This window comes from Thermobia domestica, chromosome 13 (assembly GCF_964235325.1).
Source record: "Thermobia domestica chromosome 13, izTheDome1.hap1.1, whole genome shotgun sequence".
Taxonomy (NCBI): Eukaryota; Metazoa; Arthropoda; class Insecta; order Zygentoma; family Lepismatidae; genus Thermobia; species Thermobia domestica.
In genome coordinates, this window is record NC_137466.1 from 29,123,378 (window position 1) to 29,140,669 (window position 17,292).

A 17,292-nucleotide genomic window follows, 5' to 3' on the forward strand; every position below is an offset into this window, starting at 1 on the left:
TTATATACAAATAACGTACCCACTGATTCGCATAAAATCAATCCCTGCATTCTACTTAAATTGTACACGTGAAAATAAACTTATATAGATTTTTGAGTAGTTAATGACCTCATCAATATATCAACCACTCCCTTTACTAGAATTTCCGAAGGATAGAATCTTCTAGGTCATTCCGATTTTTGCTTTTTTTTAATTATTATTATTATTTAGCTAATTTGTAGTTATTTGTGGAAAAACACGATCTAAACTGTAGGTCTTCGTTGAGCGTGCAATGTCATTTAAAAGATTAAAAAAGAAAAAAAAAATATTTGCCGTTTTGGAGTTCAATTTGACGAAATGCTCACCGAGAGTAAAACTAAGAAAGTTACGCCTGAAAATTGATGGGGGTTAACGTAACTTGGCCTGCGCCAATACAGACATGTTGAGCGCGCACAACAGTCAGGTCTCCAGTGTTAAACTGAGGTACCGAAGCAGCTCGTTGATAGTTATTTGCTGTATGAAAGTACAAGAATAAGAGATTGGCTGCGTTATACTACAGAGGTCTTTTCATCGGTCAGTGTAAAATTCATAACGAGCGTGCCAGAAAGATAATAGTCTACAGAAAATAAGCAAAAACAAAAGAACAAGGATAAAAATAGCAATACAGTGCTACGAGGCAAAGGTTAAAAAAAAAAAAAAAAAAAAAAAAAAAAAAAAAAAAAACAACGAGTTCGTATCGAAAATTAAAGAAATCGCATACATACCGGTACTGTTATTTGTTACTAGGAACTAAGAATGCGTTAATAGTGACAATAGACAGGGAACAAACATATGCGAGAAAGTTTGAAGTATAAACACTACGCCAATTAAAATGCACGTAGGGCATAGACAAAGAAAAATCTTTGAAGATCGTTGAGTGGTCATCTCCAGATGGATTTTGTTTGCTTTTATGCATCTCTGTTAAACTCGGTAGGGGCTTCTTTCAACAATACAGCTCAAATTTGACGTGTTATAGTGTATATAAGTAAGACTATTCATGGCTTTGGATTGATTATTTTAACAAAAGAGACACTTTGATTATTTTAACAAAAGAGACACTGACCAAAGCTTAAACCCACTTTATTTTAAATTATAATTTGTAACTTCATTTATTTTGTATTTTCATTTATTTTCGATAGTGTCTGAAGAAGGATATGCTAGATATCCGAAACAGTTACAAATTATAATTTAAAATAAAGTGGGTTTAAGCTTTGGTCAGTGTCTCTTTTGTATATAAGTGTACATTTCAAAGGTTAATGCATATTTTAGTGCTTCTGTAAATTTTATATAGATGTATGTTTATAGGACACAATAAATACAGTTTTGGTTTGCATTTTTAATGCATTTGTGTGTATGCAGCAGGGTGGCTTCTTGCGTGGGAGGATGAAAGAATGCCTAGTTTATGGAGGACCAACATTATTAGCAACCGATCAGCAGAGCAAAAAGACAATTGCCAAGGTTTTAAGACAAATCTGATGCTAGAAACCAATTGTAAGATCGTCTCAATCCATCAATTCAGAAACAAGAGACGAGGAATGCTGCTCAGTAAAAGCTTAGCTTTAGTTGAAGTTTAGTACGAGCTCCAATCAGTTATGGGTAAACACGGATGCCCTGTAGAAAGGAAATTGATGGATGCTTGTCAGAAACTTCGACAGCAAAAATATTGAAGCAATGGAAAAACATTCAGGTCAGATTTTACTACACTTGCTTCTGTCTACAAATATTGTCGAAGTGTTACTGTTTATGTTGGGGAAACATTTTCTGAGTATAAACGTTACAAACTGACACAAACACACACACACACACACACACACAAAAAAAAAAAAAAAAAAAGAGAGAGAGAGAGAGAGAGAGAGAGAGAAGCATCTCGTGATATACTGTAAGACCGATTATGGGAAGGAGAAAATCCTTAAAAACGTTTTTTTTTTTTTTTTCATGTACAATGAAAGCTTGTATATAAATAAGCTTGTAATAAGCTGTACTCTAAAATACAGTTGTAAAGAAAAGCTAGAAATCGCGTTCTCATATCACTGTGTTCATTTTGATCTCTCAATCTGCGTGTTTTAAAAAGTTAGAAGTAGACCGATTCCATTTCAAATCGTCCAGGCAAACCACAATTGGTCCCCATCATAGTCTCAGATTTTATTTATTTTTTATATATGGGATCTACATGCAATATTGTTACACCCATATTTTTTCTTTTCGCTGAAAAAATTTTTCTTCGATATACAGCCTTCCAAAATGGCTGCCCTTTTCTCGGATTGCTCGAAAAACTGAAAAACATGTCAAATTTTAAAAAAATTATTGTAGAGAAACGAGTGTACTTAGTAACATAATCGCAATAGCAGGAAGAGTATAAAGTTGTATGTTTCGGTGGAGGGCCAAAATTCGTCTATTGGTCCAATAGGAATCGTGCAATTCACTCGCAATGTTGCCAACTTTGGTGAAATTTTTGCTAACTTCACTTTTTTCTGCCCTCACGAGCAATATCAACCATCTGCTTCTAGCATCGAAATCTACTCCATAACCTCTCTTGAAAACGTAATGGACTTACGTTTCTGATTATTACATCCCACGTTATAGCATGATGAAAAGATGAAAATTTCATTAAGACGCCATGTTTGGACGCTATTTTCTCAAAAAACCCACCTTTTAAAAGTCTGAATTTTTACATGTATTGGAGAAGTACGTAAGTATTTAATATCCGTTAACCGTTCTTGCGGCTGCAGCCCCTAACGTTCGCAATTAATTATTGCAATTTCGATTTTTGTACTTCAAGTGAAAATATTTCCTATAAGCATTTAGATCCTATACACAAGGCAAATTGAAAGGGTGCAAACAGTTGAATTTTTACTGAAGAACAATATTACCATGACAGGAACTTTGAGAACAAAAAACCTGACATTCCCTCAATGATGGAAACTGCAAAAGGAAGAGTTCCTAAAGAAAGACAGGAAACGCTTGCTAAAAATATGTAATCACATTTATAAATACAAAAGTAAAAATAACAATGAATAAATAAGTACTGTTAAAATAAACACGTCATTTATGATTATTTACCTTAAATATATTTTTAGACACCCAAAGAACTTAATTTGAGTCACCTTAGACACTAAAATATTGAGAAATATAAAAGAAAGCATGAGGTCCTTAAAGGACCTCAACTTGGTAATCTACGTTGGTAATTTGGGCTTGGTATATTAAGGGTTAAGCAGACTTGCCCAAATCATCTTTAGTTTCACAAAAGTTTTCAAGGAATCCACGGTATTCCTCTTTTGTCAACCTACACAGTCATATACTGAACTGCTCTCTCTGCAACATTTTCTGACAACCGATTGCTGGAATGAAGGATCTGAATACAGGTTTTCATTCGCTCCTGAGCCAAATATTGCGCCTTCAAAATAACTTCTGGATCAGGAGATGGCACGTCACGAACAAGGGAATAATTTAAAGGGCTGCGCTTCAAGATCTTTTTGATTGTTGCCACTAGAAATCGTTGACACTGCAAAGAAAATTCCGCTTTCTGCCGATCAGAAACTCCACATTTAGCTAATTCTTTTCTTGCTCCAAGTCCAACATCGACATCTTTGTACCTCAACAAAATGTCTTAATTTTCCAAATCCAATGAAAGAAATTTGATTCACACTTTTTAATAGTATCTGCTTTCACACATCGACTAAGTTTTTAACAAGGTTGGTGTGTTGTACAAGAACTGTACCATAAGTTTCGAGGACTGAAGTGCTCTTAAAAATTCCTCTAGTTCTGTTGCCAAGGTCTTGAAGAACGCCAATTTTGCTGACCTTAACAAATCGTCAACTGCTCTCTTGACATGTTTCACTGATACACTGCTCGAAATGTCAGCTAAATTCAAGCACTTCTTTACGTGGGGTAATACTTCTAATGCCATTTCTGCGCACTGTGCATTTTCTACCCAGCGTACCTGACAAAATTTGAGGAAATATGGTAGTCCCAGAGGATGCAAGTGTCCTCGTCGTGCTGGACTATCTCTAAACAAATATTAAAACCCCTTTAAAAAACTATTAACATTCAACTTTGCAGCTCCATGACCTGTTTGAAATGCACAATGAACCACATGATCCTAAATCTAATAACTGTGGATCTGTAGAATCAATCTGAATTTTTTCTTTTCGATTTGACAAATTTCCAGTTCACAGGTCTGTCCATACTGACTTACAAAATCTTCAGAGGCACTCCTTCCTTAAACTTAGATAAGAGATTTTCACCTGTAGCAAGGTTCAAAAAACTGACGCAAGGTATCTCGTAGAATGTTCTTTGTATCGTTCCAAAACCTCACATGAATGTCCATCTGCCCTTTTGGGCTATCTTATTTGACGCTTCATCAAAGCACACTACAATATCCTGATACGTTTACTGCATCCACAACACTGTCTCTAAAGTATGGTGTGAGGCCGTAACAAATAACATTACTACACTTCAAAGGGCCTATGCTAAAATTCTGTGCAATTACACTATGTGAGAACATATTTTTACAGGAATTGTACGATCCTCTGTTCACTGCAAGTCTCACTGTCCACAATATTTCTGCAGATGTCACTTCATCTTTTTCAACTAAGCCTTTTATAGATGGTTGTTTTAATTATTCTGTTGACTTCTACGATGGTTGCTTACCTTTGTTTTTGAACTGGCTTAAACATATCCACAACACCTTTTTGATTTTCTACTATAGTGTAACTCCCCAGTCTTTCCCTGTGTATTGGTCCTTTTGCATGGCTTTTAATTGCCTGTACTCCCATATTACTCAATGAAAAACTTTTAGAGCATATCCCGCAAAACGCACTACGCACATCCACTTTAACCTCCTTCAACCAAGGCGCCCACTCAAGATATAATGTTGGATATAACCACTGATAATTAAACACTGATCTTTGGTCAGAAATCTCTATAAACCAAAGTTAATATACCTGCAAAGCGATGAAAATTAAGCAGCGAACTTAAACAGCTAAACAATTCTGCCCCTCCAAAGCCAAAAGTCCAACATAGATATTTTTATAAAAAGGCCTTGTGTCCATCTTAAACATAAATTAAACGTAACTTTCTTACAAGGCTGTCTGTATTCTTTATTATAAATTAACGAGAAATGTAACAGTTTCGGAAGTATATCACTTCCTTCTTCAGACTACTATTTCAACGGAAATAGTAGTCTGATTCCGAATTCCGAACCAGGGACCCCAAGCACCGGAGGTGAACGCTCTACCACTGAGCCACCGCGCCCCCTCGCTCGCTATCAAGTCGAACAGGATGGTGTAATAACTACCTCGAAACTGTTACATGCAACAGCGTACTGTTCATTCACTAATTACAAGATTCCCAGCCAATGTCAGAATTTTTTTGTTTTTCGCCTTTCGAAAAAGTTGATATTGATAGCAGAAATGGAACGGAATTAAAATACGGGATATTTCCCTGTCCCGACTAAATTTACGGGGACGCGGGACACGCGCTCAAAAACGGAACTGTCCCGTTTTTTTTTTTTTTTTTTTTTACGGGACGTATGGCAGGCTTAAGAGTCTTCATCCCGACGAAATTAAAATACCGCTAATTTTACAGTAATTATGTGATATTTTCAAATAGATAAAAGATAATCGAAATGTGGAACAAGAGCGCCCTAGACAATATTATTTTACATGAGAAACCGTTATCACGACTCGCTTATCTGCTTTCGATTTCGAGCCATTTTGAAAACCGGCATTTATTTTCGCGTTTCGAAACAGCTGAAAACGGAAAGCCAGTAGATGACTTGTGATAACGGTACCTCACGCAAAATAATATTGTCTAGGGCTCTTGTTCCATATTTCAATTATCTTTTATCTATTTGAAGATATCACAATTACTGTAAAATTAGCGGTATTTTAATTTCGCCGGAATGAAGACTCATTAGCGTAAAATAAATATTTTTGTTGTTGTCATTTCCGATCCTTACGCGTTTAATTCGGGAATTTCCCGAGCACTTGTTTCACGGCGTGTACATCAAAACTTCCACTAGTACGGAAATTTGAACTCAGCACTTGCAATAGTAAGCGTTACATAGTCTTCGGAACCCCGAGCATACAGAATACTTATTTTAAGAGTAGCAACAAATGACTTAACTAAACTGTTATTGTTGGAAAACCACATTTTAGTTGAAGAAACTTGTGTTTTCGACACCTATGACCTTAAACCCGTCAAACGTATGAGTGATAATGTTCCTCGGTGTCGCCAAGTCGACGAGCACACTACTCACAGAAAATATTTTCTGAAGTACAAAATTGCTTATTTTACTTCAAATAGGATAAAAGCATAACACATACATTAATTTGTTCTATAACTATCTCAAGCTAAGGTTTTTACTTCATTTAGTGCATTCAGAACTCTATAAAGGTCTTATGCTGAGTGTTGTTGTATACCTTAACGTGAAAGCCTCTAATTCACCCAAAGAAAGGCTAAAATCTGATAATCACAATATGATCACCTTACTTATACCAATAATATACTAACAAATAGGTCAAAAACCCAGGTGGGTTTTTTCAGGTGGGTCCAACCCAAAAAACCCACCGGGTTCTTTCGGGCTGGGCCCAACTGGGAAAACCCTGGTAGCAATGCAACAAAAATATACGAGGTATCTTTTAAATGTAAGAAATACATGAGTATAGGAAGAGACGCAAATATATAGGAAAAAATAGGAGCACTGGAAAGCCTGAACTGGGGTCAATGAGAGGCATACAGTATTTTATGTTTGAATAGACAGCACTATAAAAAGATGTAAACATGCATTTCTTGAAGGATTAACCACTGGTTGTAAACCACCGTCAAAAAAGGAGGAAGGCTGATTGTTCAACACGGACGTGAAGAAAGATTTGTGCAGAATTAATATTTCGAGCAAAAAACGGACATGGGGATTATCAAGAGATGTCAGTAGTAGGTCCAAGGCTTGGTCTGCATCTTTTTCCGGAACTACGCCCAAATGGTGTAATCGTAATGGACAACGTACTATACGTTATCGTTGAAAAGATTCCGAATCCCAAATCAAAAATTGAGGAAATTAAACAATAGTCGGGAGACAAAGCAGAGACGAACTCTAAAGAGAGAACTCCCAACATATACTCGCAAATGCTGAAATGCGATCTGCCGAACATCGAAGAAAGTTAAACACAAGTATATAGGCCTACAATATAAAGTAGATAAAGTGGCTTGAGGCGGAACACAAACTTCTAAGATTGCCATCAAGACATTGCAAAGGATACGTAGCCGTTAAAAATAAAATGAAACGAAAATGAAATTAAGTTTTACGTCCCACGTTTATGCCGGTTGGGCTAAAGGAGACGGTGATGAGAATGAATGAAATGGTGGAACGAACGAAGTGGGAGGGAACTAGACAACCCCGAGGAGAAAAAAAAAAAAAAACGGTTAATCCAATGTTCTCGGGATTGCTGCCAGAGTGAAAACTGCTCTGCTGTGTTTCCGTTACCATGCAGCGGTATCATCTTCAAAGCTATGTGTTGGGGTGTGCTGGTCGTACAATTTATATTGTAGTCTTAATTGCTATGTTTCTATTGGTGGTGGTTGTTATTGGCCAATGGCGTGCTGATTTTGCCGCTGGAAACTGTTCTCTGGATGATGGTTCTTTTCGTACTGAACTTTAATTGAAATTCGCAAATTCAACTATATTTACTACACCGCACACTGACTTCAGATAAACACTATATACACTGTGGTTGCTGGCTACCTTATGGACTAATCCGTGCTTAACGGGTTAGACTTTCATTTAAAAATCTATCTCTATGCAGATGGGCAGGTCTCGCAGTAAGAACGTAATGAATAAAAGTAGAAAAAAAAAGTTTTAACGCAGTCCACAACGCTGGACACAGCTCAACCTTTATATTAAAAAAAAAAAAAAATTGCCCCCTCATATATCAACCATGCTAATAACATCACATCGATGGCAATGACAAAGTACATCTTTGAGATATAAATGGCGTTACACAAAGACTGTTATACCAAACTGACATTTCTTACACATTTAGGTTAGGTTAGAGCGTTCCATTTCTTTCTGCAAAGCAAGCACTAAATGTGGAGATCCATTACTACTTGCAAACTGTCTTTAGGAGGGTTCAGTGTAGCGTGAACGTACAGCATAAAAACTAATCTTCATAAAATACGAACCAACTTTTGCTAGCTGCTGGTGACAACTAAACAGCACAAACGCTATCTAACAATCATGGCAAGAGCGCAGTAGGGGGCCCAAGTGGAAGCGAGGGGGTGTGTCTCAAGGGACCAGACGCGTTAGCGACTGAGGGTTTATACACAAATAAGAATAGCACACTTATATATAGATGTTTCACTAACAAAAAATTCATTCCGCGTAAACTTTACAATACATGGTCCAGTGTATCCCACATCGAACAGTAGTTCTTGTTTCAATCCTGATGACAGAAGTTTTTTTCTTCCTTTATGTGGTTAAATATCGTCGAAATATATGACGTATAGAACAGGCATGCATTCTTGCCTGTGACGTACAGGGCCTAGTGGAGCGCGGTGCGTGTGTTACACCACCTGTTGCTTTAGTTGTCAAATACGAGTGTTCTGACACTCTAACCCTCGCTCGGCAATACTACTTATTGACAGGATATCACCGCCTTGCCCAAAGTAAAGAGTTACCATTTTCTTTATGATCATTACAATTTTTGAAGAGTTTGCCCCGGCCTCCACTTGTTAATTGGGTTATAGCCGGAGCGTGTTTTGTAAACTTTAGCTGCGGGGGACACTTTCTAATACACGTGCCTTTGGAAAGGATGTTATCTATAGCATTAAATTAGAGCTGGAGCGAGTTTTGTAAAATGCAATCCCGGGGAATAAACTTTATAATAAACGCTCCAGTTAACCTTCGGTATGTATCAGAAAGCATGTGTAGTTTACATTTATCCTCTTGCTCCTTATATATACATATATTCTTCCTAAAATAAGTTAATATGCTAGAGAATGTTTTTGCTTTAAATATACCGGGGTGTTTCTTTGGTCGAAAATAGTCCCAATGCGCAAGGAAACTGCCTACATCACGTTATAACTGGAGCGGATTCGGTAAAATTCACCCTTCATCTCAGTAAGTCGTGCACTGACAGTAATTACTTACATTTACACTCATCCCTTCACGAAAAATTTTTCACATCGTATTTTGCCCATAAACTTTCTACTTGGTAGAACTGTCTGCTCGAAAGAACCCATAAAATAAAGATACAAATTCACATTTTGTAAAAATGTGATGCTAATAAGATGCATCTCCGCGCTCCCCTCCAATGACTGTTAGACAGCACTCGTTCTATTTAGTGACCACGCACCATAAGTCTGGTAGTGTCTTTTTCATAATATGCAGAACATTTATAGGAAACAATATGCCCTTCACTCGCTCAACTGTTTTGTGAAGTAGACCCTAACTCTGGAGATATTATATTTGCCAGATTGGGGAAGAAACTAAAATATACCTAAAATCTCCACAAACTGCACTCTTACTATAATTCTTAAGGTGTAAATACAATACTTAAAGTGTCCTGAAGTGAATCTGCACAAAACAACGGAAGTCCACGCCCCAAAACTGATTAAGACACAAGCGTGTATTTACTAACAAAACCTGTACATACTCAATGAAATTATGTAGGATCCGTACAATAAACGAGCACCTCTTCTATTATTAGATATTGCATTTAAAAACACACTACAATGGGCAAATTAAAGACTTCTCCAAATTCTTCCGTACATTTCATATGTGGATCCGTAGAGTAAAAACTGCATGTTATTTTAACGTCAATAATCAGACTAAAAATTTGTTTAGAACCCTTACAATAATGAAGTCATTTAGCCTTGACCGCAGAAACAATTTTCGTACACCTTTTACTGTTTTGCTGAATAATGCACACCTCAATACATCATGAATGAAAACAGACTTCGCTTTCTTTATAGGAGAGCGCACTAAATGAATTTTGTGCCTACTTGGTAATTGTTCAAAATATTACGAATGTAACTCTCTTTATCTAAAAGTACTGAGCTGCATGCTTGAATTAAACTAAGCGCATAAATTTACTTCTCACCTGTTGAGTCTAGCTTTTCTCACCACGTGGTTTTGTATCAAAATTTCAGCACGATGATTGTTTATACAACAAACTCAGAAACTTCCATAAAAAAATCAAAGAAACATACACACAAGGGATATAGGTTTGATACATAATTTTAAAGTTCACATTTAAATATATAACTATATATTTTTATAATGTAACCCCGTACTATTTCCTATAACTCACCACTGACAGCACAGCAACCCCTCCGATTTGGTAACCCTACACAACCTATAAATCTTCTTTGTGTGTCGAGCGGCAAGCGGTTGCGATATTCGATGTTTGAATGGTAACAGTGTTGACAAGTCACAACATTTAGGTACTAATATGGAAAGAATCTAGCTATCATTGATAAAAATTTTAAAAAAAAAAGAAAATATTATAGCTTAACATAAAGATAAGACGCAATAATAGCAATTATATCACGAAAATTGAGATTACTTCATTATTTACATTGTGGCTTCAACAGAAACCCATAGACAGAATTAAGAGCATAGGTTGCGCAAACAAAAAATTATTGGGTGGGGGAACATAACTAACTAACTAACTAACTCTATGGCCTATGGAACCCGGAGGTTCAGTGCCGCGTTCACAAAAGCTCTCCACTGACTTCTATCCTTAGCTAATTGGATCCAGTTTCTACTTTGTATTCCTATCTCTGCGAGATCCATCTTAATATTATCCTCCCATCTGCGCTTAGGTCTTCCTAATGGTCGTTTTCCTATAGGTCTACCAGTCAAGACTTTGAAAGCGTTTCTCCTTTCTTCCATTCTAGCTACATGACCTGCCCACCTAAGCCTCCTAGACTTGACGACCCTAACAATGTTGGGTAAACCGTATAAACTATGTAGTTCCTCGTTATGAAGCTTCTGCCATTCCCCATTCTCGTTCCTCTTGGGTCCGAATATTCTTCTCAGGATCCTGTTCTCAAATACTTTCAGTCTATGTTCTTCCCTCAGAGTAAGCGACCATGTTTCGCAACCATACAGAACAACAGGCATGATTATCGTTTTATATATTTTAAGCTTCAAATTCCTCGACAGAATTCGCGACGACAAGAGATTTTGAACCGAATAGTAACACGAATTCCCTGCTTTTAGTCGACATTTAATTTCTTCGTGAATATGATTTTCGTCTGTTAATATTGATCCTAAATATTTGAAAGCATCCACTTTATCAAAAGTATTATTTAATATTTTAACGCCTCCACAATTTGCCGTATTACGGTCCCGACGCACTTCCATGTATTTAGTTTTCTCTGCATTTACTTCTAAACCCATGTCCCTGCAAGCGTTTAATAATATCTCTGCATTTATTTCTACTGTTCTCCTATCATCCCCTATTAAATTTACATCATCAGCATATGCCATAACCTGGTGAATGCCGTTCAACTCTAGGCCCTGGTTGCTATCTTTGATTTTCCTTATGGCGTATTCCAGCACAAAGTTAAATAATAATGGCGACAACGCATCTCCTTGTTTCAGGCCATTTTCGACGTGGAAGCTCGTGGACAAAAATTTTCCTACCCGGACTTTACTTTGGGATTCACTTAAACATATCTTAATTAATCTAATTAGCTTTCTCGGTATTCCAAGGTCTGTAAGAACGTTGTATAATGTTTCTCTCCTAACCGAGTCGTAAGCCTTTCTAAAATCAATAAATAGTTGATGTACCGGGGTATTGTATTCCCACTTCTTTTCGAGTATTTGGCGAATGGTAAATATTTGGTCGATAGTTGATCGATTTCGTCTAAATCCGCACTGATAATCTCCAATAATTTCATCTGCGTATGGGGTCAATCTTGCTAACAGAATATTTGAAAGGATTTTATAGGATGTTGACAGAAGAGAAATGCCTCGATAATTGTTACAGTCAGTTTTGTCGCCTTTCTTGTGAATTGGAACAATGATTGACTCTTTCCACTCTTGTGGCAATTCTTCCTTGTTCCAGATAAGGAGAATGAGTTTGTGTATCTTGTTCCACAATTTTTCGCCTCCAGCTAAAATTAACTCCGGAATTTCATCTACACCCGGAGATTTGTGTTTCTTTAATTTCTTTATAGCGGCTTCCACTTCTGTTCGATTGGGTTCTGGAATATACGGTTCTGCGGTGTGTATCTCCTTTTCTCCACGCACATTAGTTTTTGGCTGCGTGTTCAGCAAATCGTCAAAGAAATCTTTCCATCTATTTAAGAGGCTATCCGTATCAGTGAGAACTGTTCCGTCAGATTTCTTTAATATATAAGCACGAGGTTGATAGCCTTTCTTAAATTCGCTGATCCCCTTATACATGTCCCGAATATTTTTATTTTTACTATTATCTTCAAGTTCCTTAATTTTAGCTTTCAAAAAATCCCCTTTCTTTGTTCTAAAAGTTTTGGAAGTTTCCCGCCTGATATCTGCGAAATTTTGTGTAGTTATTTCATTCGGATTTTGTAGCCACCGTAATTTTGCCTGTTTTCTCTTCTCTACTAGTTTAATGCATTCTTGGTCGAACCATGGTTTGTTCCTACGTATTTCCGCGTGTCCCAGTTTTTCTATTGCTGAACTTTTAATGCTATCTCTAATTTCAATCCAAGTATCCTCAACACTAGTGCACTCCGAGTCTTCTAAAACCGAGAATCTATTCGAAACTTCAATCTGGTATTCCTCTCTTACCTGGCTCTCTTCTAATTTCTTTAAATTAAATCTCTCCGTTTTCGGACATTGAGTATTACCTTTATTCAACGATAATCTCTCCCGTATTATCGCTGCTACCAGGTAGTGATCAGTGTCACAATCAGCCCCTCTAAACGACCGGACGTCAATTATGCTAGATTGTCTTCTTCTATCTACTAAAACGTGATCAATTTGATTATGTGTTTTTCCGTCTGGTGATGTCCAAGTGTATTTATGAACTTCGCGATGTGGGAATTTTGTACTCTTCACGATTAGACTTTTGGATGTTGCAAAGTTCACGAGTCTAACACCGTTGTCATTACTTTCCTTATGCAAACTTTCGTTTCCTATGATCGGTTTGAAAATATCCTCTCGTCCTACCTTCGCATTGAAATCCCCTAATAGAATCTTCATATGGTATCGCGGGAGTTGGTCAAATATCCGTTCCACTTCTTCGTAAAAACTATATTTTATATCGTCACCCTTATCTTCAGTTGGAGCATGTACATTTAAAACAATAATATCACACCACCGTCCCTTAAGAGTAATAAAAGAAAGTCTGTCAGTAACAAATTCAACCCGTTTAATTGCTGGTAATATTCGTTTGTGAACGAAAAACCCTGTTCCTAACTGGTGATTTTTATTTCCTTCCCCGTAAAAGAACGTAAAATTTCCGGAATTCTCAGATCCATTTCCTTCCCACCTAACTTCCTGAACTCCTACTAAGTCCATCCTGTATTTCTCTAACTCACTCGTTACAGATTTTAACGCGCCTGCCCTATAAAGACTTCTAATATTCCATGTTCCAAATCTCATGTCCATTTTCTTTTGCTGATGTCGTGCCAAGTTATCAGTCCTTGTCCGAGGCTTTTGTGAATGTTTCTGAACAAGTACCTTTTTTTACAGGATGAGGGTGTTAGCCTTACCCAAACCCCCAAGCTGGAGGACCACTCCTAGTCGTCTGTCCGCGACTGCTTATTCAGTATATTCGCAGCTAACCTCTATATCTAGAGGCCTTCTCCTCGATCTGCAACCTGAGGACGCGCCATGCCGTGGTGACAGGAACCCACGTTACACGTGGGAACAAAGGGGAACATAACGTAAACTAAAGAATGGTAAATTTCAGACCTGCAAATAATATGTACGGCGTCCCCCAATTCCTAAAAAAAAAATCTATGAGCTAAGATAGGCAGAGGGACGGCGTAACGTCATACCGCTCCCTACCGTCCCCCTACCTTTTCAGATCTAGTTTTACCCCTGGTGGGAATAAGAGCGCCGATCCTGGGGGGCGAGGGGGACTGGGACCCCATCATTTTATTTATAAACATACAATATTTGGCTTAATTTGAATGCAATTTACCTTAAAATCCTCATATACATGCCTTCTGCATCTGAATGGGCCCCCCAAATTTACAGAGAAATCGGCGCCCTTGAGTGGGAATATTCACTCCCGCAACAACAAGAAGTCAGGACAGGGTTGTAGTAGGAACCGAAGAGAAAGGAGCACATTTACTTGAAGTCAATTGGACATATTTTAATTTAAACTTCAGGTTTTAATGATAATTCGGAAAGCGAGCGAGAGTACTGCCCAAAGAAAAATTTCCAGCTTGCAACGAAGTGAAAATATGAAATAAAAAATTATAATATGAATGATAGTGCTTAGATCCAGACCCCCTAAAGAGAGGCAAGAGGATAGAGACTATCAAAGTTTGTTATGAGTATTAAGTATCGCAAACTAAAATGCAAATTTTGCGTAAACTGAATGCAAAATCTGCATTTTAATTTGAGACAAAAGCATTATAGTTTTAATTTATTTTTGCATATCTTGTGTTGCGTTACACTCCGCAATTTGTGTGCAAGCTAGTACAAAATAAGCCCATGATTGCAAATATCGGGGTTGGAGGCAAGGGCGTCGATCCTGGGGTTCGCCAGGACCCCCAATGCACATGTGAGCCCCATGTACAGTCGCGGCCACCGATAAGCGTCCCTTACCCATAGCCTTCGTAAGAAATAGCCCCTTCCGCAAGTCACCACAAAGTGTTTCCTGTACGTGCTGAGGGACAAGGTTGTCACATTTTTTTCTTGAAAATGTCTGGACACCATGGACCTTATGCAGAGTCGTTCTGAAGTGTGATTAATGCCATACTAAAGAGTTCGACTTACATATGTTTCATGGAGTAGCCAGGCCTTAGGTATATCACTAATCAAATATCAAAACGACTCTGCATAATGCGGCACATGTTCTTTATTCTAGAGAAAGCCATTGAGAAAACCGTAGTAGAAACGTATTGACTTGTGAATTATGTAATAAAAAGTTATCTAAAAAAATAATAAATGATCGAGTGCCAACAACATAATTCAAATAGGGCGAAAATACCAATATTAAACACGAATTATTTATGAGTTTTTAAAAAGATATATTTATATACACTATTATATTTTTTAAAAAATAAAAAAAGATTATATCTAAAGTGCTTTACTCATCAATACCTTACTCAAACTATTATAAATAGAAACAGTGGCGTAGGGAAGGGGGGCCCGGAGGGGCCGGGCCCCCCCAAAGAGGTCCCAAAATGTATTTTGGTAGTTTGATGTTTGTAATTTTTAATATATTTTTATGTTTATATATTTTTTGTTTGTAATTTTTCTATATGTACCTATAACAGCACTTGCCCCCCCCCCAAACACACATCCTGGCTACGCTACTGAATAGAAACATGGATTTGTACAGAATATTCCTTTGTCAAAAGGCAAGGGCTTATAAAATAATTTTAAAAATATATGTCCTATAGGAGAGCGAAAGAGAGGTTTTTTTTTTTTTTTTTTTTTTTTTACTAAAAATAAAATATATCATAAATTCTTGAAGTTAAGAAGATGGAACTAAGAGATAAATTCTTCATTAAAATTAACCGAAAACACGTTTCAACGATTGCGAAAACTTCGCTCCTATAGGAGAAAAGAGGGGTTTGTATTAATATTCAAATTTCCGATTATTTGTTTAGAAAATGTCGAATGTGAGAATTCGCTTAAGAAGGCGTAAAATTCAGCACATACACTTATTTAAAAATTACAGGCCGCGACCTTCGGATTTTCTTCTTTTTTAAATTCCGTTCCTAAGAAGGGGAAATGGGTTCAATTTTTTAATATTATAATTTTACTTTTATTAAAGAAATATCCTCAGGTAATTAGAAACAAAGATTAGTGCAAAATGTCAGCAAAATTGCAAATTTGATTAGCACTCTGTTGATAAATCTGTCAGTACCGAAAGTTAAAAATAAAATTGAAAACAAGCTGTTGAGAATGATATCTGTAAATACTTTTGTATTGAAATCAATGTAATTCAATTGAGTGCAAATATCTTACATGAAAACGTATCCTAAGGTTAGTGACATGGGCTGGGTATATGGCTTCATCATTGAAGCCACTAAACTGGTGATATTAAATAAATGTTGTTTAGAATTATTTTATATTATTCCGATATGTGATCTCGTTTTATTAAAGTAAGGTCACTGATTTTGGGACGAGCAAAAACGATTTAACTCAGCCTTGACTAGTGTTGTCCACGAGACGAGACGTCTTGTTAAGTTTGAAGAAGTTTCGTCTTGTCTGTATTCTCAAATAATTCTTTATCCTCTTTTTCGAAAATTTTCTAGCTTTTTAAAGTAATTTTATATCCTTGACTTTTGAAAGTAATGTACGTCAATTTTGCACTTAGTAATAAGAAAATTAAATACTTAATGGAGATATGTGTTGAATAATTAACATTAATTAAAAAAGATACATATCGCCCGGATTTCTTAACCAATGTTCATATCGAAACCAGACCCTAGCTAGAGGTAGCTACGGGTAACCAGGGTTTGAGCCCCTTTCGACCACCTTCAGTCTCCTGAAACTTTCATGTTTTGTTTCCTCTGCTTTGCTTCACTTTCAAGTACACGATTCTTTTATTTGTTCCTTTGACTTCTCTGGCAGAAGGACCAGGTTGCTTATCATCTGGTACCGCCGAAAGAAATTAGATACTACCAATCAGCGATAAAATACGTAGACATCACCAGCATACTACAATCTCTTCGAACAAGATCTCAAGGGAAAGTAGAGAACTAAAACTTACCAACTGACAACTGTGAAAAACATTATGGTCATAAACAATAAATTGAAGCGTTCTATAAGAAATGAAATTTTTTGAGAAAGCATTCCAAGCTAAGATTTTCACTTCCTTCTCTTCGTTTCTTTAATTTTCAAAACAATACAAAAAAAGTTTTAACTTTTAACTTCTTTTTGTGTTGTGACTCAATCGTGGATGAAGACGTAAGACATACTGTCTTTCTTTTCTTTTTTTTATATAAACTTAAAGAAAATCATGATTAAATTTACAAATATATGATTCATTTTATTATGGCTTGCAAAAATCGGAAAACTATAAAGGGAAAAAAGGAAAATCACCCTACTACCTGTCTTAAGTTGTAAACTATAGCGCCAAAAGTTAGGCTCTTGCA

The 17,292-nt window shown here is 36.7% G+C and overlaps 1 protein-coding gene across 2 annotated transcripts in view; it reads right to left on the minus strand.

Annotated features, from left to right (window-relative positions):
- Nucleotides 1-10,475, minus strand: part of LOC145668064 (piwi-like protein Siwi) — a 75,450-nt gene extending 64,975 nt beyond the window's left edge. Inside the window, exon 1 of one of the 2 annotated variants that reach the window (XM_081735564.1) lies at nucleotides 10,326-10,475. The gene's annotated coding sequence lies outside the window, so the exon portion shown is untranslated. The other variant, XM_081735565.1, reaches the window with a different exon arrangement.
- Nucleotides 10,476-17,292: the final 6,817 nt, after the last annotated feature.